The 7,769-nt window shown below is 38.5% G+C and overlaps 2 non-coding genes across 2 annotated transcripts; one reads left to right on the top strand and one right to left on the bottom strand.

Annotated features, from left to right (window-relative positions):
• Positions 1–296: 296 nt before the first annotated feature.
• Positions 297–370, bottom strand: TRNAN-GUU. Its single transcript has one exon. It is a non-coding gene; the product is annotated as a tRNA-Asn (tRNA).
• Positions 371–2,242: 1,872 nt separating this feature from the next.
• TRNAL-CAA lies at positions 2,243–2,326 on the top strand. The gene has a single exon. It is a non-coding gene; the product is annotated as a tRNA-Leu (tRNA).
• The last annotated feature ends 5,443 nt before the right edge of the window (positions 2,327–7,769 follow it).

Raw genomic sequence — 7,769 nt, 5'->3', positions numbered from 1 at the left:
TTTTCTTATGTGTGTAGTGTGATCCTAACAAGGTGAAGGATCCGAGGTCTTCACGAACCAACCACTGTTTGGGGTAAAACATAATACCATGACCATAAAGCAGTGGAAGCACAAGGCATCTTCTTTGTAAAATTTACCAAGATGACAAGATTTCAGTTTATGGAAGATGGAGATTGAAGCAGGCTATCAGGAATTGGTGTTCAACATCTTATAACACAATTCAAGGGTTATGATTCAATAGAATATGTAAGACAATAATATTATCAAGACACTCATAAAGAACAAATGATCACCAACGCTAGAAGGAGGGTTTGAACCTCCGACCTTGTGGTTAACAGCCACACGCTCTAACCAACTGAGCTATTCCAGCCAATAATTTTAAATTCTCCGAGTCCAGCACTAGTAGATGTTGTTTGCTTTGGCACGTTACGTATCGTTGTCAGCCTCACGATTTTAAAACGCATCTACTATGGAGAGGTTTCCCAGGTCCTTGTTGGCAGTCTACTAGGGAGAGGTTTCCACACACTTGTAAGAAATGTTTCATCTTCTCTTGAACCGATCTGGAATCTCACAATCCACCCCCTTGGGGGCCCAGCGTCTTCGCTGGCATATCGCCAGGTGACTATCTCTGATATCATATCTCAAGCCCACCATTAGCAGATATTGTCCACTTTGGTGCATTACGTATCACCACCAGCCTCACGGTTTTAAAATGCGTCTACTAGGAAGATTTTCCCACACCCTTAAAAGAAATGCTTCCTCACCCTCTCCAATCGCTAGCAGATATCTTCCATTTTGGCCAGTTATGGATCGTCGTCAGACTCATAGTTTTAAAACACGTTTATTAGTGAGAGGTTTCCACGCCCTTATAAGGAATGGTTCATTCCCCTCTCCAATCAATGTGGGATCTATTAGTAAGTAGTTAGGATGGTTGAGTGGTCTAAGGCACCTGACTTAAGTTTTGGTCCACGTGAGAGGGTGTGGGTTCAAATCCCACTTTTGATACAATACAAATTATTGTGTATTAGTCTAATGGCTAGGGAAGAAAATGAATGACTTTCACCGTTAACCATGGTTGGGTTGGGTTGGGTTATATCATTAAATAAATGTGCACTTCTTAGATCTTCTTTTTACCTTTAATTTAGTTACAATAAATGGTGAGACTTTTACGTTAACCATGGTTGGGTTGGGTTATATCATTAAATGAAATGTGAACTTCTTAAATCTTCTTTTTACCTTTAATTTATTTACAATAAATGGTGATGTTTAGAGATATAAATAATAAGCCAAAGAGAGTGAAGAAAAAAGCTAAACTATGATCATCTTTTTAGATTAATGATCGTAAAATTTACTTTATTCAATAACAATCTTTACTGAATAAACATCAATAATAACTTTATTGAAAATAGAATATGTTTTTGTTTACAAACTATGAGTTTTATGACATAAAACCAAACATTTCTATTGTTCTTTCTCATCGTTTTCCTCCTATAACTCTTTATTGGACTCTCTGCTTCTCTTTCACGAAGTCTCGTGGCTTGTAGATGCCTAAAATGACACATCTATGAGCTTCTTAAAACCTAAAAACTGAATCTGGATTCTGACGACACACGACGTTATTCAAGCGTATAAAGCTTACCTCTCGTGTATGTGGGATCATTCACACGCTCTAACCAACTGAGCTATTCCAGCCAATTATTTAAAGTATTCTGAGCCCACCACTAGTAGATGTTGTCTGCTTTGGCTCCTTACATATAGCCGTCAGCCTCATGGTTTTAAAACGCATCACTATGGAGAGGTTTCCCAGCGTCCTCGCTGACAGACTACTAGGGAGACGTTTCCACACCCTTATAAGAAATGTTTCATCTTCTCTCTAATCGATTTGGAATCTCACAATCCACCACCTTGGGGCCCAAAGTCTTCACTAGCACACCGCCTGGTGACTAGCTCTGATACCATATCTCAAGCCCACCGTTAGCAGATATTGTCCACTTTTGTGCATTACATATCACCACCAGCCTCACGGTTTTAAAATGCGTCTACTAAGAAGATTTTTTCACACCCTTAAAAGAAATGCTTCCTCACCCTCTCCAATCGCTAGTAGATATATTCCATTTTGGCCTGTTATGGATCGCCGTCAGCCTCACAGTCTAAAAACGCGTCTATTAGTGAGAGGTTTTCACACCATTATAACGAATGGTTCATTCCCCTCTTCAACCAATGTGGGACTTAGTAAAATGTAGTCAGGATGGCCGAGTGGTCTAAGGCGCTAGACTCAAGTTCTAGTCCTCATGAGAGGGCGTGGGTTCAAATCCCACTTCTGACACAATTCAAATTATAGGGTGAAGAAAAAAAGCTAAACTATGATCATCATTTTAGAATACATCGTCATCATCAACACATCATAATTATTGTAAAACATGCATCAAACATCATCATACATCATATTAATAAAGCATAAAGAACACATGCCTAGTTGCACTTGAAGTTGCTCCAAACGTGCAAACAACCTTTGAATCAATGAGATGCTCTGATGAACATTAAGGTGGCGTGTGCGACATATAATAAACACAGCATCAACCCGGGCGGAGGAATTACAACGTGGGGAACCTTTAAGGGAAACCTTTCTGAAATATTATTATCCAAAGAAACGCAGTTCATAAGGTGGCGTGTGCGACACCTCGAAGTTGCTCCAAACTGCAAACAACCCATAAGGTGGCGTGTGCGACATATGTGTTACAAAAAGATGCAGAAGTGTGGTGGTCGGATAATAAACACAGCAGCGACATATGTGTTACAAAAAGATGCAGAAGTGTGGTGGTCGGATAATAAACACCAGCATCAACCCGGGGGTAAAGGGAAGCCTTTCTGAAATATTATTATCCAAAGAAACCCGTATTAACCCGGGCGGAGGAATTACAACGTGGGGAACCTTTAAGGGAAGCCTTTCTGAAAAAAAAATGTCAGATCTGGTAAAAAATGGGGGATATAGGAGATGATGAAAGTCTCCATTGGTATGGGGAAGATGATGAAAGTCTCCATTGGTATGAGGCCTTCTGGGGAAGATGATTGAAGTCTTCCATTGGTATGAGGCCTTCTGGAGAAGCCTTTTGGGGAAGCCCAAAGCAATAGAAAAAAATGTCAAGATCTGGTAAAAAGTAAAAAAGGGGGATATTGGAGAGATTTTGGTCTAATAATATTAGGGTAAGATTTTCTTTTTTATTTTACTAGTAATAATCAGTTACCATAGTAAAATTCTATCTCAGATTTCCTTTTTTGTTTATAGTTATGGTTATAAGAAATCAATTTAGAATCAGATACCATATTCACAATATCATACCATTATGGAGAGTCGTGTTCGTCTAACAAACCCCACCTATCATATCAATCCAAAAATAAATAGAAAAAAATGTCAGATGTGGTAAAAAGTAAATGGTGTTTCAAAGGATATGATAGGGACATAGGAGAGATTTTGGTCTGTTATTAGGGTAAAATTCTATCTCAAATTTCCTTTTTTGTTTATAGTTATGGCTATAAGAAATCAATTTAGAATCAATAAAATTTTAGTAGGCAATGAGATAGTAGACAAACAATCAATTAAAATTGGCCAACAATATTTGTTTACGGAATGAAAATAAATATAAAATTAGAGAATTAGAGGAATATCTCAATTATAGAATTGAAAATGTTTACAAAACTGAAAATCATTTACCAAAGGAAAATAATTACAAAGAGGGAGAAGGGAAGATTTGTTTAACAGAATTTAAAAATAAAACAATAAATATGAGAGGGCATGAAACTAGTTAAATTTTGTCTAACAGTTTTTAACCCTGTAAATTAGAGAAATAATTTTACAGAGTTCAAACTTAAAACTGATGTCATGAGCTCACATAGGTTGACTTGGATTTCAAAGGACGGAATCGAACTTTCATTAAGGATATATACGTGACAACGACTTAAGCTAACCAGGTAAGTGGCTCACCCGTCGTAGGTTACGCGTTATTTGCTATATGTTGGCACGTGCCCGTGGATTTGCACGTGTCATTAAATTGTATGCTAGTTTAATGTGCTTAAGTATGAAATCATGTGAACGTGAATGTATGCTATGTATGCTGCTTAGTTTGATGTGATATGTTATGCATGTGATGATATGTGGTCCTTGAATGATTATGGCATGTTTGTATGGAATATGTGAATGTGAACAGCATGAATTGTATGACATAAAACACGGTAAACTGTCTGGAATCATAACCCTGATAGAAATGTGTATGAAATGTGAATTGAAAATGAGAATGACATGAAGCATGGAACGTGACAGGGGAGTTATGGTTATTAAAGATAAATGTAGAAATAGGGGTACCTCATGCATTATGTGTGTTCATGCATCTGGGGGGATACCGCCATCCCATCACGAGGGTACGGACGCGTACATCCAATGGCAGGACAACGATCGTTATGCATTGCATAGCGCTACCGTGACGGTTCTAGTTTTAACGGGTCCCGGCATAAGGGGCTCCTAGAGTATGCCCACCAGATAAGGACAATGGCCCAGCGGTGTGCGAACTAGCTGGTGAGCCCATACTCGCACGTATGGGCTGTGTGTAGAGTATATGGTACACGTCCACGATTACCCGTTAGGATTGCACCGTAGGGACAACGAAACGAATTGAAACGATAGGTCCCACCATTTCATTGCATGTAATTGTCGCATAACCCCGATAGGGGGTCACTTACTGAGTATTCTAGAAATACTCAAGCCTCGTGCTACTTTACTTTTGCAGATAAGGGCAAGACACCCATGTGACAACGACGGCGACATCGAACACCTCGGATCGTGGCACATGCACAGGGTAGTTGTTTGTTTTTCTATTTTGTAGTCTAGGCTGAATTCGGTTTACATCATTAGTATAGGTTAGTATAGGTTGAAATATAATTGCATAATAAACCATAGAGTAGAATAAAACATTCATTTTGGTTTCGTTACTTTTCCTTTATTTCAATAATGTTCTTCTCTTTTTTTTTTCCTTGTAATCATTTTCTCTTTCACGAGGTAACAAAAGGAAAGAGTAAGTCGCATTTATGAATAGGGCCCGTTTATTGTATATTCCGCATTTCAAGGTATAGTAACGACCTCATATTAAATAGGTAAAATATTAGGGTCGAGGCGCGAGTCAAGTGCGATTGCTGGATCGCGCCGTGGGTGTTGGGCTGCTGTAGGTGGGTCTTAGGTAATTGGGCTTCGCCATGGACTATCAGGTTTCGGGCTGCAGGCGTTGCGGGTTGGATAGGCAGATGTGGGATCACAGGTGCTGGGCTGCCAAGCTAGGCTGGAGACGTTGGGTTGGGTTGACTATTATAATTGGGTCTTGAGCTTGTGTTGGGCCGAATCAATGGATTGGCAGTGGGTTGTGGGTTTGATTTTGACCTAGATCCAGATTTGTATCTGGATTCGACGGATTCGTCTTCTTTGCCCGACTTAGCGCGATTTTCTGTTTTTTATCTCTCTCCTCTTTGTAGCTATTTCTGACGTTCTTTCTCATCGTTTTCCTCCTCTAACTCTTTGTTGGACTCTCTGCTTCTCTTCCACGAAGTCTCGTGGCTTGTAGATGCCTAAAACGACACATCTATGAGCTTCTTAAAACCTAAAAGTTGAATCTGAATTTCGACGACACACGACATTATTCAAGCGTATAAAGCTTACCTCTCGTGTATGTGGGATCATCGGTGGCCTTTTACGTGTCGTGAACCAAATGTTTCAACGTCGAGTCTGGTGATTGTAGGTGTGAGTTCGTGGTTTTGGATTGTTAGGTTATGGAGTCTGCTGCTTATTTATAGCTTAGTGAACCATTATAAAAGCTATATATGCTAAATGACATATAAAGTAAATTGTATATATGCTAAATGACATAGAGTAAATTGTATATAAATAGATAAGAGATATACCATGACCATAAAGCAGTGGAAGCTCAAGAAACGACAAGTCTTAGGATTGATCTGGTTGACGTTATCAGGAACATGGCGCTTATTATTTTATTAAATTGAGCAAGAATCTTATTAGTCCAAACGTAAAGTAAGTTAACACTCGTGAAACTGATGGTGTTAATATAACACATGCGGAATCAATTTGGATCTTAGGCACTTTTAGAACATCAATTATAGTAAATAACTAGCATGTTAAAACTTAATTAGTTTAGATACTAACCTTTTGTAGTTCAAACTCCTTTTTCCTCGCGAACCGGTTTCGAACCACCACTAGTGTCTTCTCCACTATCCTCCGGCCTTAGAACGGGATTGTGGAATCCGGTGAATGACTAAACTTGGGAGGGATTTTGTATATGTGAAGAGAGTGTTTGTGAGAGGTTTTTCTCAAAGTTTTCCACCAAGAAGAAGAAGACCTTCCATGTACCATGATCACTCTATTTAAAGAGTCATGTTTGCATGTTCATGCAAATTTGAGATCACCCAATTTTGACACTTAAAATTCCACTCAAATGTTTGGGATTATGTGGCAAGTATGCAAGTTTGGTTGAACCAAATTTTGACACCTCAAAACTCCACTAACATGGATTTTTCCATGAAGTCAACATTTTGACTTTCTTCATTTTAATTCAACAATTAATTTGAATAATGAATTTCAAATTAAAGTAACATTAAATGATTAATTAAACTATTTAATTAATATTTAATATTAATTCAAATGTCAATCCCAATCAATTCCGACACATAATTGATTAAGATATTTAAATCTTATTTAAATATCTCAGATTCTCTCTTTTTGTTTAATTCGTAAATAAAACAAAAATGCGGTTAAATATATCGTATATATGTAACGCATATTTCCTAATTTGAATTCGAACACTTCGAACTCACTCGTCACACTGTTCTATGGTTTAGTCTGATATGAGCTAGCAGAGAGACCTAATGGACCTATAGATCATGGGCTCCAATGCACTAAGATTAACCGGCTAAACATATTAACCTTGTTAGCCAACATTCATTAACTACTAGGACACTCCACTATAACCTAGTAGTTGCACTCCCCTCACTATAGATATATTTCTGTCCATTTGATATAACAATGATTAGTAAGTCGATCCTTCACAGGCTGTTCGTAACTAGAGCTTGGTCAATTTACCGTTTTACCCCTGAAGTTACTTCTTGTTTCTTATGTCTCACTGGTCCTCTAATGAACAATTGGTTTGTGGTCCAACCAGTAAACCGAATCCCTCTCAGGCCAATGAAAGGGTGGGGCCCCTTGTTCAAGACCTGGAGTCAGTGCTTAAGGGAACTACCTCTCTTCTATCCCTAAAAGTGGGTAGGAGTGAATTCCATCTTGCACCCCATGTCCCCAGCCATTCACCCAGTCTTACCCCTGAAATGGGAGGTCTATTGAGTCGGCGAACTAGAGCCACTCTCACCCATGCAAATCTAAGGATAATTCCGAATAAACAGGAGTTCATGGTTAGCTCAGGATTAAAACCGAGTTACCTAGGTTATCGAATGAAAAGAAAATAAGTCTCAACAGTAAACGATATTATAAAGTGAGAGTGGTTTTCTTCATGGTTCGATCTTATGCAATACTCATTGCATAGGACGCCCCCACTCACATGTCTTCACATGTACAATTTAGTGATCACATTGTTTATATCATATACAAAAGTGGACCGCATCCATAGTGTCCCCAGAATAAGGTACTCAGCCTTATCCTTATACTATAGATCATTTTGATTATATACTTGAACTTGATCCACTTTTATGTCTCTACATAT

Source organism: Cucurbita moschata, unplaced genomic scaffold (assembly GCF_002738365.1).
Source record: "Cucurbita moschata cultivar Rifu unplaced genomic scaffold, Cmos_1.0 Cmo_Scf00445, whole genome shotgun sequence".
Lineage (NCBI taxonomy): Eukaryota > Viridiplantae > Streptophyta > Magnoliopsida > Cucurbitales > Cucurbitaceae > Cucurbita > Cucurbita moschata.
Note: the sequence above shows the minus strand (reverse complement) of the source record. Positions and strands in the feature narration are given on the sequence as shown.